This window comes from Dendrobates tinctorius, unplaced genomic scaffold, assembly GCF_039654945.1.
Source record: "Dendrobates tinctorius isolate UK_male_01 unplaced genomic scaffold, ASM3965494v1 ptg000016l, whole genome shotgun sequence".
Lineage (NCBI taxonomy): Eukaryota > Metazoa > Chordata > Amphibia > Anura > Dendrobatidae > Dendrobates > Dendrobates tinctorius.
The window spans coordinates 54,727,579-54,751,253 of NW_027361684.1; the positions used below are offsets into that span (position 1 = coordinate 54,727,579).

The 23,675-nt window shown below is 42.6% G+C and overlaps 1 protein-coding gene across 3 annotated transcripts in view; it reads left to right on the forward strand.

The window, feature by feature from the left end:
• Positions 1-23,675, forward strand: part of SH3KBP1 (SH3 domain containing kinase binding protein 1) — a 585,247-nt gene that overhangs the window by 237,111 nt on the left and 324,461 nt on the right. The window lies entirely within an intron of this gene.

The following is a 23,675-nucleotide window of genomic DNA, read 5'->3' on the forward strand; positions in this document are numbered from 1 at the left end:
TATTTTACCCCTTTCCCTCCCTTCATGGCAACTGGGGCCTTTTCTCATTTAAATCCACCAGCCTTATCCTAGCGAATCTGTCCGAACCGAATTTCATGAGATTCACGTGTCCATAATGATCAGTTAATATGTACCATAGTTAAATTTCCACTAGTTCTTTATTATCCAATCACACTGGTTTATTGGAATTTTACTGCATTTGCAAAGAAGTTGCCATGCTGTTACAACTATATACATTGACACTGGGATGCTTGCCTGAACTACCATTTTTCTGTTATCAGGAGAGAACATAGATAAGTGCAAGTAATGCAGGATTTGTATTAGCGCTATGCCATAATCATCAGGCCGCGTGGTATGAGATCATTGTATTGCACTTCTGTATTCTGACTTTTTTATATACAGCGCTGCCCACACCAAAGACACAAGCGACGCTTTGTAACGCTTCCCAGGACTGGTTACCAAGGTACTGTTAATGCACACCTGGAGATCAGACAGGATTGGAAAGAAAGTTCAACGACTTCTCATGACGTTTTGTCAGCTGAAATGACAGATTTCGTTTGTATGCAGTGCTAGGCACATTTGGAAGGAATCCTTATACAACGTAGATGACACCACTGTTCCCCACACAGCAATCTACAGAAGAGGTTCACACAAGGTCATAGGATGTATGGTGATGACACTGAATATTAGAATATTTTTTAATTCCTCTATAATTATACTAATACCCTGAGCTATTACATTCTGGTAATGGTGGAAATGTAGTCACTGTCAGATAATACCATTTTTAATACACTGAAGCCTTTAACCTCTCAAGAACCGATCTTAGACGCACAGGCTCTAAACTGCTTCAGAAAGCCGGCACCTTGTTTGATAGAGGTAGGCATTAGTGATAAGCGAAGATGCATGGATAAGGTATTATCTGATGTCAGGGGTGTGTCAGATGCAACAGACTGTCGCTCTGCTTCTGGCTGCAGAAGGTCTCTGAGTTTGGCATTACAGACGCTTCTTAATACTTATGACTTTTGAACCCGGCGGCAACCTCCCTCTGGCTCTAGTTGACACACCTGGACCTGGGGGTTTATAAATCCCCAGTCTGCTGCAGAAAGTCGCCGGTGATATTCACATTTTTCCCTTGTGAAAGCTTGGAGCTATTGCACTCGGCTAACTTCCTCTCTGGAGCTATTTGAGGACATTTGTTGTTACCTCTGAGTATGCTCAAGCTAAGTTCATTCCCCTCGTCTGTGTACCTCTTTGTCTTTAGTTTACAGTGGGGATTGACCAGTGCTCATCCCCTCCCCCACCCGATCCAGATTATAGCTCTAGGGAGATATAGGGCGTAGGTTCCTGCTCGTGAATTGGTGAGGAACCAATTTAGGGTTGGTAGGGTAGGTAGGGTGTTAGCAGATATGCCTAGGGGGTCTCCAATCATCCTTTCCCTAGTGTCTGGGCTTCCTTCCCTTCATCCCTTCGTGTTGCACCTAGTTTTCCCACACTGTGCCTGACATCTGAGCATGCTCGGGTGCTAACTGAGAGTTTGGTGTGCTCGAATAATATATTCGGTTCTTCGCGGTTTTTGTTAGGCTATCCCTGCATGTCCCTGCGAGATACGCAGACACTGAGTCTTGAACTTTTTTTTTTTAGCACACCTAAGACAGTTGGTTAGGACATGAGCACGCTCGGATAACACCTTATCCAAGCACGTTTGCTCATCACTAGTAGGCATATTACAAAGCATGATTAAATACCTTTAGGGATCCTTCATGCGCTATTTTTCATAGGCTGTTATTAAAAAACACCTACTTGTAGCAAAATTTAAATAAACACCTTTAGTTTCACCTTGGTGTTAGTCTCAAGCATTTTTCCTAACATTTTAACAAAATTTTTGAGGAGTGCTTTTATTATTTGGGACTATAGAAGGTGTTTTTATTCTTATGCTTTTGAAATATTATTATAGAGAAGCCACTTTGTATATTATTGTGTTCAATCATTTTGCTGAAGACTTTAAGGTAACATCTGGTCACATAGTTTTTGCCCTAACAAAGTGTTATTAAAAACAGCAATAAAATCACAACAAATAAATGCCACATACTGTGTTAAACATTTTTGGTCCTTGTTGATTTCATTCTATAGATTCTCAATTTATCATAACATCTATCAGTTACGATATTTAAAAACAATCACTCCAATGTGCCATCCACTCGCATTCTCCCTTCTTCAATGCCTGTTGTCCAGAGACAGGTCTTAGGCTAGTTTCACACTAGCGTATCTTCACGCAGCGCACGTCGCCGCTAAGCCCCGCCCCCTGCCGCGCCCCCTCCGGTCATCTCCTTCCTACTATCGCACAGTGCTGCATGCGATCTGCGCACCCTATCTTTAGCATAGGGCGCGCAGACCATTCGCTGACCGTGCGCTAGTAGGATTTTTGCATGCTCTGCGCACTTTTGAAGGTGCGCTGATGTGCGCCGAACGCACCATGTTGCATTTTGGTGCGCTCAGCGCACCTTCAAAAGTGCGCATCGCACGCTAGGGTGCGCAGATAGGGTGTGCAGATCGCATGCAGCGCTGTGCGATAGTAGGGAGGAGATGACCGGAGGGGGCGCGGCAGGGGGTGGGGCTTAACGGCGCCGTGCGCTGCGTGAAGATATGCTAGTGTGAAACTAGCCTAAGTCTCTCTGCTCTTGCTCTCCTGTCAGTCTAAGGCTGGGGTCACACTAACTGACGCAAAATACGGTCAGTATTTTACATGTGTAATACAGATGAATGGCCCCTAAACAGTGCTCCGTATGTAATCCGTGATCAAGGTGTGGTCGCGTATTTTGCGCATGTCTGCATCCGTATGTAATCCGTATGGCATCCGTATGGCGAGATTTTCTCGCAGGCTTGCAAAATGGACATGTAATGGAGCCCTATGACAGGGTTTCTAACAGAAACCACAGAATAGATATAGACACATAGAATGCATATATACAGTCATATGCAAAAGTTTGCGCACCCCTATTAATGTTAACCTTTTTTCTTTCTAACAATTTTGGTTTTTGCAACAGCTATTTCAGTTTCATATATCTAATAACTGATGGACTCAGTAATATTTCTGGATTCAAATGAGGTTTATTGCAGTAACCGAAAATGGGCAATCTGCATTTAATCAAAATTTGGCTGGTGCAAAAGTATGGGCACCCTTATCATTTTCTTGATTTGAACTCTCCTAACTACTTTTTACTGACTTCCTGAAGCACTAAATTGGTTTTGTAACCTCATTGAGCTTTGAACTTCATAGCCAGGTGTATCACATCATGAGAAAAGGTATTTAAGTTGGCCACTTGCAAGTAGTTCTCCTATTTGATTCTCCTATGAAGAGTGGCATCATGGGCTCCTCAAAACAACTCTCAAATGATCTGAAAACAAAGATTATTCAACATAGCTTTTCAGGGGAAGGATACAAAAAGTTGTCTCAGAGATTTAACCTGTCAGTTTCCACTGTGAGGAACATAGTAAGGAAATGGAAGAACACAGGTACAGTTCTTGTTAAGCCCAGAAGTGGCAGGCCAAGAAAAATATCAGAAAGGCAGAGAAGAAGAATGGTGAGAACAGTCAGGGACAATCCACAGACCACCTCCAAAGACCTGCAGCATCATAAAAATAGTGTTTTTCTTGGAATGCTGTGTTTTTTAGCCTCCATGCATAACGCCTTTTTGTATGACCAAACAACTCAATCTTTGTTTCATCAGTCCACAGGACCTTCTTCCAAAATGTAACTGGCTTGTCCAAATGTGCTTTTGCAGACCTCAGGCGACTCTGTTTGTGGCGTGCTTGCAGAAACGGCTTCTTTCGCATCACTCTCCCATACAGCTTCTCCTTGTGCAAAGTGCACTGTATTGTTGACCGATGCACAGTGACACCATCTGCAGCAAGATGATGCTGCAGGTCTTTGGAGGTGGTCTGTGGATTGTCCTTGACTGTTCTCACCATTCTTCTTCTCTGCCTTTCTGATATTTTTCTTGGTCTGCCACTTCTGGGCTTAACAAGAACTGTACCTGTGTTCTTCCATTTCCTTACTATGTTCCTCACAGTGGAAACTGACAGGTTAAATCTCTGAGACAACTTTTTGTATCCTTCCCCTGAAAAGCTATGTTGAATAATCTTTGTTTTCAGATCATTTGAGAGTTGTTTTGAGGAGCCCATGATGCCACTCTTCATAGGAGATTCAAATAGGAGAACTACTTGCAAGTGGCCACCTTAAATACCTTTTCTCGTGATTTGATACACCTGGCTATGAAGTTCAAAGCTCAATGAGGTTACAAAACCAATTTAGTGCTTCAGGAAGTCAGTAAAAAGTAGTTAGGAGTATTCAAATCAAGAAAATGATAAGGGTGCCCATACTTTTGCACCAGCCAAATTTTGATTAAATGCAGATTGCACATTTTCTGTTACTACAATAAACCTCATTTGAATCCAGAAATATAACTGAGTCCATCAGTTATTAGATATATGAAACTGAAATAGCTGTTGCAAAAACCAAAATTGTTAGAAAGAAAAAAGGTTAACATTAATAGGGGTGCCCAAACTTTTGCATATGACTGTATATGTATTCTTTATGTATATATCTATTCTTTCGTGTCTTTATTAAACCTGTCAGTGTGAGTTTACTGTATAGCGCACTGAATTGCCGGCTTTGGTAAAAGACACCTGGTGCGTATTTCTCGCAAGTCACATGTGTGGTCCGTGTGTAATGCGTATTTTTTGCGCACCCATAGACTTGCGTTGGTGTACTACGGCCGTAGTACGCTGACAATCGCAGCACGGAGCATAGAATACGGATGAGAAATATTTGGCTGGTGCGAGGGACCCCATAGAGAATCATTGGTCCGTGTGTAATGCGTGCTTTTAGCGCCTCTCACTCGGCCGTATTCCTCGCCAGTGTGACCCCGGCCTAAGAGTTGGGCTTTCACCTCAGGGACAGCAAGCTATTGGACAGTAGCAGTTAAAATGTGTACTGTAAAGTGGTGGAAAAGAGTTTTAGCACATGTAGTGCCGGTTGGATACATAAGAAAACTAACGACACACTAGAAAGAATAAATAGCAAGTTATAGAGCAAGAGATTTGGAACTGTTCCTGGACATATTAAATATGCCTACTATGAGAACTGAAAGACGTTTTAAACTTCTTGTTGGGCAAGGTCTTATTTTCCTATAGCCTGTGTGAAAAGACACAAATATTTTAAAGTGTATGAAGACGATAATATATTTTATGTCTAAATATAAGCGACATATAATTTTAAGTAACTTTGCTTCATGAAAGTCTATTCGTATCAGACCTCTTTCACACTTCAGTCTTTTCGAATCAGTCACAATCCTTCAAAGTGTAGAAAACACGGATCCTGTGGAGATGGTAAAAAACTGATGCACCCAATCCGTTTTTTTGACGGATCCGTCGAAGCAGGAGTTGTAGGAAATTTAAAGGAACAGAATTTTGGAGAGAGAGAGAGTTTTTATCTGCCAGAAAGGCTGTGGGGGTTAAATTAAATGAAGAGAAATTGTTCCAGGCATGCTCAGTTTGACGGACGAATTCCGTCTTTTGACGGACAGCGACGGATCCTGCGCCCATAGGCTTCCATTAGAGCCAATGACGGACGGCGCTGGATCCTGCCCCCATAGGCTTCCATTATAGCCAACGACAGACGGTGCTGGATCCGTCGCTGTCCGACTTTTCAGCGTACAGAAAAAATGTTACTACGTTACTTTGTCCGTTGTCTCCGGCCGACGGACAAAGATTTTATGACGGATCCGTCAAATGACGGATGAAACGGACAGCCATCCGTCACAATCCGCCGCTAATACAAGTCTATGAGAAAAAACGGATCCAGCGGGCAAATTTGCTGGATCCGTTTTTTTCACAAAACGACAGATTTTGACTGAAACAAAAAGACTGAAGTGTGAAAGAGGCCTCAAGGTCACATCTTGTCTAGTAGACATCCTAATATATTGGAGCTGTGCTACTAATGGAGTTATATTCGAGGCTGATGCAGACCCAAGTATTGGTTCTGAAATGTTTAGGGTAAGATCTCTGATGACCGGTAATGTGTAGAGCACCAGGTTCTGAAACTGAGGAGTTCAAATAAGAAATTACTCTTGTAGATGATAAGTTTTCTGTTTGTCACCTATTATCTGGAGCTGGTGAGCTCTAATCATCATGAGATGGGTGGAAACGCAATAAATCAGGTAATTTAATGCTTTATTCTGGTCAAAAGTTAAATTTTTATTATATTTTTGAATTATTTTTATGGCTCACAATTTAATTATTGATATTGTTGTGGCTCAAAATCTAAACTCAATATCCATATGTTTTTATAGTGTGGAAGGAAACCGGAGAACCCGGAGGAAACCCACGCAAACACGGGGAGAGCATACAAACTCCTTGCAAATGTTGTCCTTGGGATTGGAGCCCAGGACCCCAGTGCTGCAAGGCTGCAGTGCTAACACTGAGCCACCGTGCTGCCCCAAACTAAATTCAGACAAGTTGTTTCTATTGCAACATATTCATCCATCACTTCTTCAGCGTTGTACTGTGTAGCGTGGAGAGCTGTCCGCCTTGTCTCTTCATCCTGAGTTGCTCTTGTTGGTGTAACATCCTTACGTGGTGGCCAGTTGATGTAATCGGCCTCCACACCAGCGACAATAACGTTCATTCTCGGCTAGTTTTCTAAAATGCCCGAATCTACAAAGTTAGAAGGAATATTGGTTAACAGACTGGAATGAATGTTGGTTACTACCATGGATTGTATGAAAAAGAACAAATTGTAACCAATATATGAAGAACTGTCTGTAGACAACAATCTATAATATGTAGCATCCTTAACCCTACAGCTTCCGGATGTCAGTCTACTCTGATAGTACTAAACTATAAAAGCATAATACCAACAGAACCGCATTGGTGTCATTCCACACTGATTGTGTTTCATGAGGCTTTGACTCATGAGATTTACTTACTTGCTATCACATGAAGTAGATCGATATTAGAAGTCATATCATATAGTATAATCGTGAAATTCCGTCACCTCTGGCAGCTCTGGATGGATAGAAGTGACCCTTTCTGCATAAGCCTTCCATAATGGACAATGTCCGTGATTGTCTGCATTGATTACCCAGCAGGCAGCATGGCACATCTCGTGTGCAAGTGTGGATCGTAATCGCTCTGAAAATAAAATAATTTATACAGACATGAGATGACCTGAGTACAACCTCTTTGAATATTTTTGCTTTACATATCAGGACATAATAAAAAAATATGTGGTCATTAGAAGGTCTTCAAATAAGGGAAATACAGGCGTGATGGGAGCAATTACAATCACCATTTAGCACACTAAAAGCGTTGGCTGTAAAAACGCCCCGAAATTGACTGAGAGCCACACTGAACTGTGCACTGTCGAGCTGGCTGTCAGTCAGTGTCGGGGAGTGCTTACAGTCATCACTCCCAGTGACCGGTGACTGTAATTGCTTGGGCCACAACTGCATCACTGAAAGCCGGCAGCTCCTGGATAACATTTATTTTCTCCCAGGTGTTGCAGCTCCTGGATAACATTTATTTTCTCCCAGGTGTTGCACTTTCCAGACTCCGGCTGGTCACCTTCATAACGCTATTAACCTACACATTAACCCTATATCTGCAGGTTAATAGCAATTATTGAACCAGACTGGTTTCCTTTAGGTCCCTATTATTAACAGCACATGGCTGCTACTGCCCTGTTAATTCCTATGAAACCAGAAAAGGTGTACTCAATTTTTCACACATTGCTTTTCCATGTCGGCCTAGTTTTTGTCAAATAGGTAATGACACAGTGATATTTATCATGAATTGTTGTTTCTTGAGTTTGTATTTAGCTAATTTTAAGACATTCTAAGGGACAAATGCTTTTTTTTATTTTGTCCTGATATGTAAATCCATAGAATTCAAAGAGGGTGTACTTAATTGTTCTCATGATGGAATGTACAATGAGTATATAAGATGTATTACAACCCAGGTAGCAGCTTGTTCCCATATATACACGTTCTCATATAAAGCTGCTGGGAGTGATGTGAAACCTACCTGCAGAATTTACGACATTATTGGAAAGTATTATCCTGGAGCAACGTTGATTATTCTCTGTGTTGTTACCGGTTACACCGGAAAATGTGGTCACCGTATTATTCCACACAATTTCCATTTCATCAGGAAGCTAAAAAGAGGAATCAAATTCCATTAATCTGTAAACTCTTAGATCCCAATCTAACAAAGTACCCAGCGCTCATGTGTAATTTACGTCACTGGTCTCCTTCTATGGGGCATGGGGTATTATGAGAAATCCAAGTTGTGAGAGCAACAACAAAAATAAACTTATTATAAAATGTCCAAATGTCAACTAAATGGTTTCATTAATAAATGTAAAAATCCTTTGAATGTCAAGCAAAAGTTTGAGAAACTCTGTGTCTGTGGCGCTCGTGTAAGGTTTCCACTCATTTAATAGATAAGGTGACGGCTTTCCTGGGATTTTCAATAACCAAATTACCCAACTGTGACAAACATGTTAGGGTGCCCTCCAGAAAGCTAAAGCTGCTTTTCTTCAAAATAATTGTGGGAGGAGGGAGAGGATGGATTTGTGATGTATAACCCCGATACTGATGATAGAATACCTTATTCCTGAAGATGGTTTTATTATACAGGCGATACAGATGTTTCACTAGGTCCTCCTTGTTCTCCTGGAAGTTTGTCACGTAGATGGAACTGGGTGATATAATGTCTTCCAGGAAACAGCCAGGGATTTTGCACATTGGCTTACTGGGAAAAAAATATGAATCATCTATAAATTCACGGGAAAAATGTCTTACCTAGTTCATGGTTTTATATAGAGATATTTAGGTACAACGCAACTCACCTCTCCTCTGTGTCTGGTCTCTCCTCACTAACAGATGGTTCATTATCTGCACAGAAATATGGAGAAGTGAAAAGATTTTATTTTTGAGGCACAAAACTGATGATTTTGCTGATAAGGCATGTCAGTATGCAGGTCCATACTAGAGAGGGGTCTAGAAACATGGAGTCTGGAGAGTCAGTAAAACTGCAAATATAGGCCTGTGCAATATATATATATATTTTTTTTTTTTAAATGTCATGGGTTCCCCTGTCTTTTTGGTAACCAGTGAATGAACAGCTGACAGCTGCGGGCTGCAGCCCTCAGCTGTCAGCTTTGTATTGGCTGGTTATCAAAAATCGATGACTCCCCACTCCATACTTTTTAATAATTGAATAAATAATTTTTAAAAATGGCGTGGGGTTCCCAGAGATTTTGGCAAGCAACGAAGCTAAAGCAGACAGCTAGTGGCTGGTGTTCTCTGACTGGGAAGCTCTGGTACAGGCCGCAGGCTAATCAGTGGCATTCCCATTGCATATGGCACATGAGATCATATGTCATGAGCATGTGCTAGCTATAGAGCAGAAAGAGACACGGCTGAGGAGAGAAGTGAAGTAAGAATAACTATTTGTTTATTTTTTAAATGTGGTGGAGAATACCACCAAAATAGGGGATATTATTACTACAAAGTGCCAGAATTAGGGACATTATTACAGTATTGGAGCCTGGACAGAGAACATTATTACAGGATGGAGGGCTTAATTACAGAATGGATGCCAGCACGTAGGAACCAGGATGAGGGATATTATTACAGGATAAGGGCCAATATTACAGGATGGGGGCAGGACAGAGGACATTATTGCAAGATGATAGCCAAGGCACCAAGACGGGAAATTATGACAAGATGGGGGCCAATAAAAAGGACATTATTACAAGAAAGGAGTCAGGAATGGGGATATCATAAAATGATTGGATACATTATTGCAGAATGGGGGACATTATTACAGGATAGGGGCCCGATGGATAAATTGGATCAATTTATGATTTTAATTTGGGATCTCACTTATGTGTTTATGTTTATTGTGCCATGGTGCAGTTATAATACTTACTGTTTAGTTTTCTCAACTAAACGTACTCTTACATGTGAAATTACCCACGTACGCTATGGTTACTGGTATATAAATATGTAAATTTATATTTTCCCATAAAGGGGTGCATTCAATTCCTGTGTTAGTATTTAAAGATCTTAAAGTACAATTCCAAGAATATTATCTATCTACTATACCCACATGAAACAACACTTCTGATTGCAATAATTCATAAATGGATCATTATACCCCTTTGCTCTTATTGAGGAAAAATCTTTCCAAATAAAAATTCTTGAAATTTTATACCGCATGTAATTTGGCTGCCAGAAATATCGATATCGGTGGAAAAATTGTCGGCAGCTTAAACCACTCTAATATCTTTTGTTGTACATTCCTAATTAACCATATAGTGTTAAATGATACCATACTAGTATCCCCAATATAATTATCCCTAAATTTGCGAAACTATCTTTTTTTCTAGTAAAATCTGTAATTCTCCCCATGTTTGTCTACTTTTTTTTATTAATTGATAATAAAACCCATTTATTCTAGTTGATAGCTATGCCAGAGTGGGCACTAAAAGCCCTGCTCACATTCATGGTCCACAGGAGGCATCAGGAGCATCATATGCAATTAAACTGTTTTTTTTTATCCACCATTTCATTGTTCTTAAAGGGTGGTCTGGAGGCAAATACATTTTGCTACTAATTCTCTATCAATTTATTTCCATAATCTACGCAATTTTCTATCTAACAACTAGTGTATTTTTTTCCGATTTCCGGTCTTGTGACAATTCATTTGACTATCACCAGTACATGCTGGAATACTGAAACGAAGCATGATCAGTAGGCAGAGGCCAAAGTCACTGTGGCTAGAAAAATGCCTAAACTAATTGAGGTATACATTGACAGGCATTGACAATGTGAGTGCAATGTGAGTGCAAGTCTCAGTCTATGAATAATAATCCAATGACTCAAGTGTTGGGGAGGTGCTGGACCTGTAGAGTCAGTGTCATGGGTTTATCGCAACAGAGAGAGGCCAAAATACCGCGGCGTCTGACTCCACACACTCTAGCACTGATTAGAAGCACTTCACATCATATTAAACAGTGTAGGTTTCTGTTATCATTGCAGGGCTTTCCTGCTTTGATGACCTCAGCTGTCCAGTGTTGGCCACTCTCCTTTGCTATATATACTGGCTTCAGGCAATCAGGGATTGCCAGTGTTAGTTTCATGTTGCCAGGTTCTGAAGTTAGAGGTGTTCATTGTTTGAGGAGGCGTTTTGTGTTCTAAAAACTGAAAATTGGTGATTTGTCCGTGTGCATATCCTCATCCTCTCCTTATTTTGTTGTTCCTTCCTTTTACTTCATGGTGTTCCACTCTGTTTGTGAGTGCATATTTCTATGAGTGGTACTTTTATTTATCCCTTTACGTCTTCACTTGTTAGTCTGGTTTGTGTATTCTTATATTCAACTACTCCCCACTTCCCTGGGTGGGTGAGTGAACAGATAAGGGCTTATTCAAGAGCTCAGCAAGGTACATAGCCCCAGCATCTTCTCCAATAGAAGTAATCAGGGAGCAGGGAAAACTAGGTCACCCCTAGCTTTAGAGACAGGGAAGGAGCCCCGGGATATCAAACTACAGTCATGTGACAGTCAGTGTGAGTGTGAATTGATTTATTTGTGATGTACTATGGTAACAGCAGCTTCACAGCAGCATTTTTTTTGTCACACACTGAAACAAGGAGGGCAGTTGACTCCCCCACAGTTCTATAGTAGCCTTCCATTTTTTCATAGCCAGATAGATTGAGGCCACTTGGACATTAATAAGGCTGTGATATCACTGAAGAGCGCTAGACTGCATTTTGCGAATCACAGCTAATTTCCAATTTTGGGGATTAATTTGGCGAAGCTGGAGAATTCTAATTTCAAGTGATTCAGTCATCTCTACAAACCAGTAGACAGCAGATTCCACAAAACCTTTCCCTATAAAAATACAGAGTTAAGGTACTGTCACACTTAGCGATGCACCAGCGATCCCGACAACGATATGGATCGCTGGTGCATCGCTAAGTGGTCGCTAGTGAGCTGCCACACAGGTAGATCTCACCAGCAACATAGCAGCGGTCGGGGGTCACTACTTACCTGTCAGACGAGGCGATCCTGTGTCCTCCCGCCCGCGTCCACGCGTCGCTCGTCTCCACAGCAGGAAGCCCAGCAGGAAGCTGACGACGAGAAACGGCCCAGGACGTTCTCACGCGATCAGCGATAGCCAGCGGGGGAGCGGGTTGTAGGTAAGTATCACACATGCGATATCGCTAGCGATATCGCTGCTGCGTCACAAAACCAGTGACGTTATAGCGATATTGCTTGCGATATCGCTTAGTGTAACGGGGCCTTAATGCAATGTGCCCCCAATATAGTACTGCAGCCCATAGAAGATATTTGCTCTCACTGCAGGATTCTGCTGGTTTCCAGAATAATAGAAAGACCACCCATGTGTGACACCACCAGTAATGACAGATAACATAGACTCTGCCCGTGCCTTATGGTATTTTATTTTAATAGTTACCTGGCTTCAAGACCACGACAGCGTCAATCAGGTCTGCCTCCTTCTGCTTGTCTCGACGTCTCCGGACCGCGTACAAGTAACTGTGACACAGAAATATCTTTATGTAAACTGGTACAGAAGATAATATTCAGTTACCCACCATAATATGCCCCTCCCCCACCACAGAGGGTGCCAGTCCTAATATATTACACCATAATACAGCACCAGGAGCGGCAGCTGCAGATTATATCACAGCCCTGTAGTATTACCCGTCTGCTGCAGTTACTGTGCCCCCCTGTAGGTCGAACACTCACTTCTATAGCGCCATTAATTTCACATGACTTTACAGACATCATCATCGCTGACCCCATTGGGGCTCACAATCTAAATTCCTTATCCTTATGTATTTGGAGTGTGGGAGGAAAGTGGAGTACCGGGAGGAAACTCACGCAAACACGGGGAGAACATACAAACTCCTGCAGATGTTGTCCTTGGTGGGATTTGAACGCTGGACCCTAACGTTGCAAGGACACAATGCTAACCACTGAGCCACCGTGCTGCCCATTTATATGAAAAGAGAATAATGTGATGTGCAGAGGAGATGGAAACTCACCAGAAGATCCAGATCGCGCCCGAGAAGGTAATCATTGTGATCACACACATCACACATATGAGCAGGACATAATTGACTGGTAAGAAAGAAACAAGATGCCGGTTATTAATTCCGATCAGAGACAGAATATTCTGGAAGACATTGTCAGGATAAGAGCGCCACATTACATATATCAGGGCTTAGTATAGGATGATTGGAGTAGAACTAGGAGATGAAGGAAATGACTACTCACTGTTATTATCGTCGCTGCTTTCCAAATTCAATCTGGGAATCGTCCCAGTCCATGGTCTCTGGGAAACCACTGTCCAGAAGAGAAAGAAGGAAAATGAAGACATGAAACCCATGATAACAGCAAGTGACCCCAATACTGTAACATGAGGGGGACTCCTTATAACTGAACCTTAGACACTTACACAGTCCCCGGTGATAACGTCCATTACCTGCTGATATCATTGGAACGTTCTCACCTGAACATGAGAAAATCGCCAAAAAATATAGAACAATTCTCTGCATCTCTATATTGTCCAAAATTACCCCTATAATGATTCGGCACCCCTAACACATAGAACTCTGGTCCCAGCGCTGTGATGTCACACGGCATCAGAATTCTGTAGTCTGGGGGCTGCTGAACGCTGCTGATGTCATCAGAGACGACTTGACTGATGGCGGTGTATGGGAATATAATGGGAATATATGTACAGGGGGATTCTACTTTCTGTGAAGCCATATAGATATTAAATCATTATATCATCAGCTTAGTGTGAACATTTGGCCATAAACGCTCTTTAAGATCTAAATATGTTAAAATATTTTGCTGGTTAAATTCCTCATCGTTCTTTATAATAGTTAGAGCTGAGATTTCTGTTGCGGAGCTAACAATCTCCTGCTTAGCCATAGAGGTAAATGACACAATTCTCTCTGCCACCACTAGAGAATATGGGAACTACTACAAACATGGATACACTCAACTCAACAGTAATCAGTATTCAGTGAGCTCCCCCTAGTGGTGGCTTCAGACATACACATTTTTTTCTATAAAGGGAATGATTAGATTATAGAATAATGGCTAATTTCTTTGTACTACAGCACCGCTCCTACCCACAGGCCGTGTCTGGTATTGCACTTCAATGACTTTCAAGCGAATGGTGATAAAATGCAATATCATAGGCAACTGTTCTATAACCAAAACCCATTAGCATATAAAGAAAAATACAATATTTAATCCTCATTTATCAATGTATCTTACCTTGTGGTGGTTCAGTAGGTCTCCCTTCTAAACAATAGAAAAAAATTGCGAACAGCACTACAGCAACTCTCCGCACATCCATCCTCTCCAACTTCAAACCCTCAAAAGACTCCAGTGTTCTCCAGCGCATAGAACACTGAACGCAGCATTGTGATGTCACAGGGCGTCAGAACTACCAGCTGTGATGATGTCATCAGTGATGTGGTCTGACTAAGGAACAGTAGAAGAGCAATGATATTTAAAGGGAACATGTCGTATGGTTTATGCCTCCTGAACTGCCCCCTGTAGGTTATAAGCCATGAGACTGGCATCACCAATGTGTTACTAGATTCCTAAATGCCCCAACAGATCGTAGAAAACGACCTTTAAAGTTTTGTCGCTGGCTTTGAAAATGAACTGGTTGCACCTGGGAAGTTCTGGTGACAGGAACAGTCTCAATTCCCAACTCGAGAACCACATGCTGTAACCAGTCTGATTGTTGGGCTGATCATTTACCTACGGTGCATCATCGTTCTCCTAGATCAAATTCCATGCTTGTTGCTGAGTGGATCCTTTTGGTCACACTGCTTTAATATAATGGAGTATCTTGTCACGTGGCCGCTAGCACTGATCACCCAGATGTTGTGGACGGCCACACATACAGTAGGACACCTATAGTATATATACAGTGTGCACTTTATACTTAGGTTACTTATGCTAATAGGCTAGTTGTGCACCTATGCTTCTAATAGTGAGCTAATCCCCACTATTATTGGCACTCTTCATTTGTGCCACTTATGTTAATGGGCTGGTTGGATATGCAGTGTAGCACTGATGCACTTTTCTCAGCACTGTGACACTTTACCCTTTGTTTATCCACTAGTGGTTAAATTGCCTACAGTAGGTCATAAATTTAAAACATGTTTTTGTTTTTTTTGTTACCAGTTTTTTGTGCTTGTAAACTCTTTTCATTGTAAGGTGTAATTTGCTGTTAATTTGCCCTCTTATGTCTGCATTAGCAGTAATGCTCTGTTTATCAATTTTATTGTAATAAAATTTATTTGGTTGGCGAAAACTATTCTTATCCCTAGTTCTTGCTTAAGTGTCTTGACAAAGGGAATTTGGTGTATGATATAGTATATATACAGTGCAGAGAGAGTTTTTATTTGTCAGAAAGGCCGTGGGGGTTACATGAAATGAAGAGAAATTGTTCCGGGCATGCTCAGTTTGAAAAAACGGAATCCAGCGACGGATCCTCCGCCCATAGGCTTCCATTATAGCCAATGACGGACAGCGCTGGATCTGTCGCTGTCCGACTTTTCGACGTACACAAAAAAGCGTTACGGATGAAACGGACTGCCATCCGTCACAATCCGTCTCTAATACAAGTCTATGAGAAAAAAATGGATCCAGCGGGCAAATTTGCTGGATCCGTTTTTTTCACAAAACGATGGATTTTGACTGAAACAAAAAGACTGAAGTGTGAAACAGGCCTCAGTAGTTGCATCCAGAATTTTGCTGTTTTTTTTCAGTTCTGATATAACAACTACCTCTGCTGGGTCAGTGTCTAATCGTGTAAAGTTCTGCTGATTTGCAACTTCCATGTACTATGGTCAATGATGAGGTTTACGCATTAAGTTCTGTCTGGCATGGCTTCTGATGTCCTGCTGTAAATTAATACAGAAATATCTGCATTAGAGTGTATTAGCCAAGATAGTAGGACATTGTCAGCAGAATCATTTAACAGCATCATTGTGCAGATGTTTTTTCTTTTTTGCTTTATGGCGCAGTGGTAAATATAAGCTTTTTTGAAAAGCGATGTTCAACTATCCTAACCCAGTGATTAGCAAAACATCAGAAAGTATGATATGATCATGAGCCATAGCTTGGGTTGTGGCCTGTGGAGTACCTTCTATTATATCTGCCTCCCACCCCCATTCTTATGGTGTACTGTGCAGTGACCAAATAAGATTGTTGTAAGGTGCCAAATAAGACTAGCAATAAATAAAAAAGGGAGCAGTGCTTTTGCTATCCCATAGGTCCGAGCACCAAACGTGATGTCAGGCTTTAGGTGCCTTAAGAGATATGTCCTCTAAACCCCTAATATCAGTTGAAGCCCCCTGTGCACCTCCTTAGTAAATTTTACAGACTGAGTAGTGCGAACAGTCATTCATTTTTATCAGACCTTCGGCTGGATTTCAAGCTATGGCGACTTGATTGATTACCGCTCTGTAGGAATATCGATCTTGTTGAAGCCTAGATAGGTCCACCATATTCTTCCACGAACTTAGCATGACCTATTCAACTGATACAATCCTTACATAGAAAACAAGCAAAAATTGTTGCCTCTTTGACCATTCTAGTTCCTGGGATTCATCCAGCTCTAATATACAAATTAATATCAGATATGTAATAGTAAGGTTGCTCTGGCTGAAAATTATCATTTTCTCCAACACATCCTTTGAGCGAGCTATACAGAATGTCGTCGATGCCCAGATCTCAAGTTAGTAGAATTATCCAAGAAATTCTACAATTTTGTGATTATCCACACAGGAAACTACTCGACAGCAGGGATAAGCGAGTGAAGTGAGCTCTCTTCCATGACGCTCATTAACCCCCCCATAAAGTTTCCTCAAAATAACCACACCACAGCTGAATGTTGGAATTATTTGGCCACAGCAGCCTTTTATTAACAATACATATAAACATTATTTAGCAAACATAACAAGAGTCAGGTCTTGTTTTTTGCCCGCCTCTACCCAGGTTGCATCTTACAGCAATTCTGCACCAGCTCAGAGTCACCAATTGAACAACCAGGCCAATAAAATAAGAGTCCAGTGTCCTTGGGTCCTCCAATCCCTTCCCAGGCATTTTACATCAGTCACTACTTAATTCCACCTAGGGGAGTGCATAATCTCACAAGGTCCCCTTCACTGATCCGGGATTAACCAAATCCACCAACTTTGAGGACCTCCCTCCATTCATGCTGCTATGGCAGTGTTACAAAATTAATTTAATTAAAGCAAACTCTTAAAGGGAACCTGTCACCAAGTTAGACCGATATGAGATGAGGCCACCACCTTTCAGGGCTTATATACAGCATTCTGTAATGCTGTATATAAGCCCCCAACCTGTAAGAGAAGAAAAATAACTTTTATTATACTCACCTGCTAGGCGGTTCGGTCCAAGGGGTGTCAGTCTTCTTGGTCCGGCGCCTCCCATCTTCTTGTGATGCCGTGGTTCTGCTTGCTTCATGTGGATGACACGTCCCTGCATCATCCATATGGTCTCCTCGGCACTGTGCTCCTACACAGGCGTACTTATCAGCCCTTTTGAGGGCAGAGCAAAGTTCTATAGTGCACAGGTGCTGGGCCTCTCTGACCTTTCCCGGCACCTGCACACTGCAGTACTCTGTTCTGCTCTCAACAGGGCTGATAAGTACGCCTGTGTAGGAACACGGTGCCGATCGCTGGTCTCCCGCCTGTCACACGCAGCGATGCAGGGACGCGTCATCCACATCAAGCAAGAAGAAGGGAGGTGCCGGACCAAGAAGAGCAACAATCCTCGGACCGGACTGCCCCGCAGGTGAGTATAATAAAAGTTATTCTAGGTCTGGTTGGAGGCAGTTATACAGCATTATAGAATGTTGTATATCAGCCCTGAAAGGCGGTGGCCGCATCTCATATCGGCCAAACCTGGTGACAGGTTTGCTTTAAACAAACACTCGCCAGTGCGATGACCCATATGTCATATTCATTTCATAAATAATGGGAGAGTGGGTGGGAGATCCTTACTGTCTGTTGGGAACCTACAATGGCAACCCCACCCCACATGGCCATCCCTTATAAACCCTACTCCTCCCTCTTAGATGTCACCACCCCTTAGTAACAACTAACATGCCCACCTCCAACCCACGTCTACCTTGACAGCTCCACTACCCCTTCGGCTCACTATAATTCCCACATTAACCCTGTCATGCCGGCCTCCCTGTAATGCCCCGGGGCTTCCCTGAGGAATTGTATCTGTAAATGAAGAAATGACAAGTAATATCTATGTGTAAGATATAAACATGAACGTCTTGTCAATATGTATAGAGGGTGTTTCTTAGCAAGCAATAGATGGAAAAATATGAATGCGATTGAAGTGAATGATTCCTGGGACATTTGGTATTTGAGTTGCAGTTTGCACAATGTTTATATACAGCAACACTGATTATGTTAATTTTAGCAGATGAAGAGACGCTGTACAGAAGTAATGAAAAATCCAGCCCATCTGTGTCTCATTGATGATCACATATATAATTACCATGGTGATCTCCTGAACTGCTGCTGCATCTCATGGCCTTGTCAGTACAAAATAAGAGCAGTAAGGATGAGAATTGGGCTCTTGGGCGATCATGGTTATTATCTCCAATAGAAATAATTTTCTTTCTTAGTGTAATTAAAGCACGGCTCAGGAATTCTGATATTAACCTTTTTCTCAAAGCAATAGTTAAAATGAGAGGTTATTGTTCCTTCTCACAATATGTTGCCTTGGGTAAGAACAAAAAAAAAAAATATATGTAGAATTTCCCTTCTTGGCTCTTTCCTTTTCCCCATATTTTTTTAAGGTGTGCTTGCTCTTTCTGATTGGAAGGGACTCAAAATGAGACTGTGTAATATGACAGTGTGTTGTGCAGATGATGGAATGTACATCGGGAATCGTCACCCCGATAGAAAGTCATGTATATGGTAAGTTACCTGAAATGTCCATACTCAACTTTCCTCCCACCTCTCATCTAACTCCCTCCTTGACATCCTCCAATCTGGCTTCCGCCCCCACCACTCCACTGAAACTGCCCTGACCAAAATTACTATTGACTTAGGGCCCCGTCACACATAGCGACTCACCAGCGATCCCGACAACGATATCAACTTGTCAGGATCGCTGGTGAGTCGCTACATGATCGCTGGTGAGCTGTCAAACAGACAGCTTCACCAGCGATCAGCGACGCCGAGCGCTCGGCGTCGCTGTGTACTTTAGTTACCAGTGCGCTGATGCAGGGAGCTGGTAACTAAGGTACGAATCGGGTTTCTAAGGGGCGTGCGTCACTTAGAAACCTGATGTGTACCTTGGTTACCAGCTCCCTGCATCAGCGCGCTGGTAACTAAGGTACACATCGGGTTTCTAAGCACCGCCCGGTGCTTAGAAACCCTGCGTTTACCTTAGTTACCAGCGCGCTGATCGCTGGTCTCCCGCCTGTCACACGCAGCGATGCGTGCTGGCCAGCGGGAGACCAGCGATCAAAAAATTGTCCTGGCTATTTCAGGACGATCAGCGATAACCGGCAGGAGGGCCGGTCGCTGTTCAGTGTCACACACAGCGATCTCGCTGGTGAGATCGCTGTTGCGTCACAAAACTTGTGATTCAGCAGCGATCTCGTTAGCGAGATCGCTATGTGTGACGGGGGCTTTACTCACAGCCAAAGCTAACAGACAGTTCTCTATCCTCCTCCTTCTCGACCTGTCCTCTGCCTTCAACACAGTCGACCACTGTCTACTGCTACAGATTTTTTCTTCCCTTGGCATCAAAGACCTTGCCCTGTCCTGGATTGCCTCATACCTTTCCGACCGCACATTCAGCGTTTCCCACTCCCACACTACCTCCTCATCCCGTCCTCTCTCTGTTGAATTCCCCCAAGGCTCTGTCCTGGGGCCCCTACTTTTTTCCATCTATACTCTTGGCCTTGGACAACTCATAAAGTCCCATGGCTTCCAGTACCACCTGTATGCGGACGACACTCAGTTCTACCTCTCTGGCCCAGATGTCACCTCTCTGCTGTCCAGAATCCCGGAGTGTCTATCAGCCATATCCTCCTTTTTCACCTCTCGCTTCCTAAAATTCAATGTAGACAAAACTGAACTCATTATCTTTCCTCCATCTCACGTATCTTCCCTACCCGATCTATCTATTATGGTAAACGGCATCACGCTCTCTCCCACACCTGAAATCCACCACCTCGGAGTAACTCTCGACTCTGCCCTGTCCTTCAAACCTCACGTCCAAACTCTTGCTGCCTCCTGTCGCCTCCTACTCAAAAATATTTCCAGAATCCGTCCCTTCCTCAGCCCTCAATCTACTTAAACTCTTGTACATGCCCTCATTATCTCCTGCCTTGACTACTGCAACATTCTCCTCTGTGGCCTCCCTGCTAACTCTCTTGCACCACTCCAGTCTGTCCTAATCTCTGCTGCCCGACTAATCCACATCTCTTCTCGCTACTCCCCTGTCTCTCCCGTCTGCAAATCCCTCCACTGGCTCCCAATTCACGAAAGAATCCAGTTCAAACTACTAACACTGACGTACAAAGCCATCCACAACCTATCCCCTCCCTATATATCTGAACTAATCTCCCAATATCTTCCCTCACGTAATCTTCGATCCTCCCAAGACCTCCTACTCTCCTCCACATTTATTTGTTCTTCACACGACCGCCTCCTAGATTTCTCCCGAATATCCCCTATCCTCTGGAATTCCATGCCTCAACACGTCCGATTATCCACCACCCTCGGATCCTTCAAACGGAACCTGAAAACCCATCTTTTCAGGAAGCTTAAAGCCTGCAATAACCATTCTGCCGCCTCACCACCACCCGAGCCGCCGCCTCAAAACCACCAGAGCTGCTGCACCCCCGACCTTCTGTCTCTTCCCTACTATCCCATAGAATGTAAGTCCACAAGGACAGGGTCCTCTCCCCTCTGTACCAGTCTGTCATTGTAAATTTGTTTACTGTTAACGATATCTATAACTTTGTATGTAACCCCTTTCTCATGTACAGCACCATGGAATTAATGGTGCTATATAAATAAATAATAATAATAAATAATAATTCCAGTGTGCTTAAGAAACTAGGTGGATTATGAATTCTACTTATTTTCTGCTCCATAAATGAGTTTGGACGATCAGGGCTTTGTCTAATGAAGGAGCATCTCAGCATTTCTGTCAAGAAACCATCTGGAAGCCATGTTTTTCTGGAGGTTTCAAGAGCCTTTGTGGACCTCCCAAAAATTTACCAAAAATTTAGGATGGCTCTATTGTTTCAAGGGGACTCTCCGAAGTTTGTTGGCAAGTTTTTTCTCAGTTATGGTTGTATGTCACTGCAGTCAAGTAAGACCTCTTTATAGTATAGGTGGTACATTGTTACCCCCAACAGCAGCGACAGCAGTAGCATCAGCTGTTGCTCTATGTAAATGTAGACACCAGAACCCGTGGGCAAATGGGGGGTATCAACGGTGGGTAATTTTTGGTTCTGGGATCCCCTGAGACAGGATTGGTCACCCAATCTGTGTCCTTCTTTGTGCATTCATTAATACAGTGGTTTTATCAGCCTGGCCTATAAGATGTTATCTAAGCCCACTTTTAGTGAATGGTTTTGGAATAGCATCAGTGTAGTAAAGTCATTGTGCTTTATGGTATTTGAAAATTGTTCTTTTTCATTTCTGCAATCCTAGCTATAGTCCACTGATCTGTTAACATCTGTATTTAATAGAGAATTCCATTATAACAGATAGCAACAGTTCCTGTTTTGGTCCTTTTATTACAGAACTAGTAATGCAACTCAACAGATATGGCAGAATTGTGGGTGTAAAATACACATATATTAAGGAATTGTGTGAAAAGGTGAGCCATTGATCTTCGCTGTGTAAAGGATTGATTAAGCTGAGGATACCAAGCCAATTTGTAACCCTGATATTGTGGCATGTCGATTACTCTTCATTATTCATCTTCATGGTCATGTGTCAGCCACACAGACATCTGATGGATGTGGTTCTATAATACTTCTCAGTGAGCAGGTCTCTCAGCAATTAGTGATCGTACTGTATTAAAGCCAGATCTTCTTACACCAGCAGGCCTCTGGAGAAAAAACTGTTCATTCCAGCAGCTTGTAGGAAGGTGAGATTTGAGTGTGTAGCTCTCCACCGCTGCATGGCACCACACTCGGCGATGGCACAATTCAGCAGAATGCAACCTAAACTCAACTTTATCCTCAAAGAGGAACAGCCACCAGGTCAAAAGCGGACAGTTTTTGCTCTCATTTTATTACTATTGCTCTTCTGAGTATTCTGTGTGTTGTTTTTTGTTAATACATGCCATATGGTTCCCAGACATATGGGATTTTTTGGGGGATGCTAATTTTTATTTTCTTTACGAAAGAGGCCATGCTCCCTGAGTAATAATACAGTGCAGCTTATCGACACGTCAATGGAAAATCCTTAGCGCAACAACCAAAAAATCCAAGAAGCAGTATACTCAGGGTAGCACTTTAAACCATGTGACAGATCCTATTTAAATGTTAAAAATAGCAATGAGCGAGCGTGCTCAGAAAAGGTGTTATCTGAGCAAGCTCGTGGCCTAATCGAGTATTTTCGGCGTGCTTGAAAAAAATGCTCGAGTCACCGCAGCTTCATGTCTTTTGGCTGTTCCACAGCTGCTACACATGCAGGGATTGCCTATTTGTTAGGCAATCCCCGCATGTGTTGTGGCCGTCGAACAGCCGAGAGACATGCAGCTGCGGCGACTCAAGCATTTATTTCAAGCACGCCTTATCTGAGCTCGCTCATCATTAGTTAAAAACAATGACTTTGCCTACTGGTTATGGTATATGATACAGAGGATTGGAAGCTACAGTCTATTGACATAGATTATTTGTGGTTACTATTGTTTGGCAACATATTTTGGCGGTATTAGTTAATTTAATGGCTCAGATCAGGTATTGCCTAATCATACTATATAGTGAGTCCCGTCCACCATCTGTAACTTTTCCCAGAGTGATCTCTCCCACACACAGGAGACACAGACCGCACCGAGGTTGTCAGGGACCACATACCTGTAGTTCTGGATACTGGAGAACATTGGAGTGCTCCAGAACCAAATAGCCAGGATGCACACGATAAATGTGCTTGTACTCACAAACACTGACAGAGTCCAAGACATCTCCATGTGTCATTGCCCTTCTGACTGGCCAGCCACCTCACTGTGTGCACATGACATGCTAATTTTCCTCCAGCAAACCAAAAGTTATAAAGGGAACCTGTCAGCTGATTCATGCTGCTCAAACTACGGTCAGGATGAATCAGACACTGGCTGTTTTATTTCAGTAATGTATGTTTTATTCTGAAATGCTGCGGGTTTCTGAAAACCCGCAACATATTTTGAATGCCGGCTGGGAACTCTGCATCTTGAATGACTAGTCTAATGCAGTCCCCGGAGTCTAATCCACACCCCACTCCCCTAAACTGACAGGTCTCTACTTATGCATACACAGAAGGAGAGACCT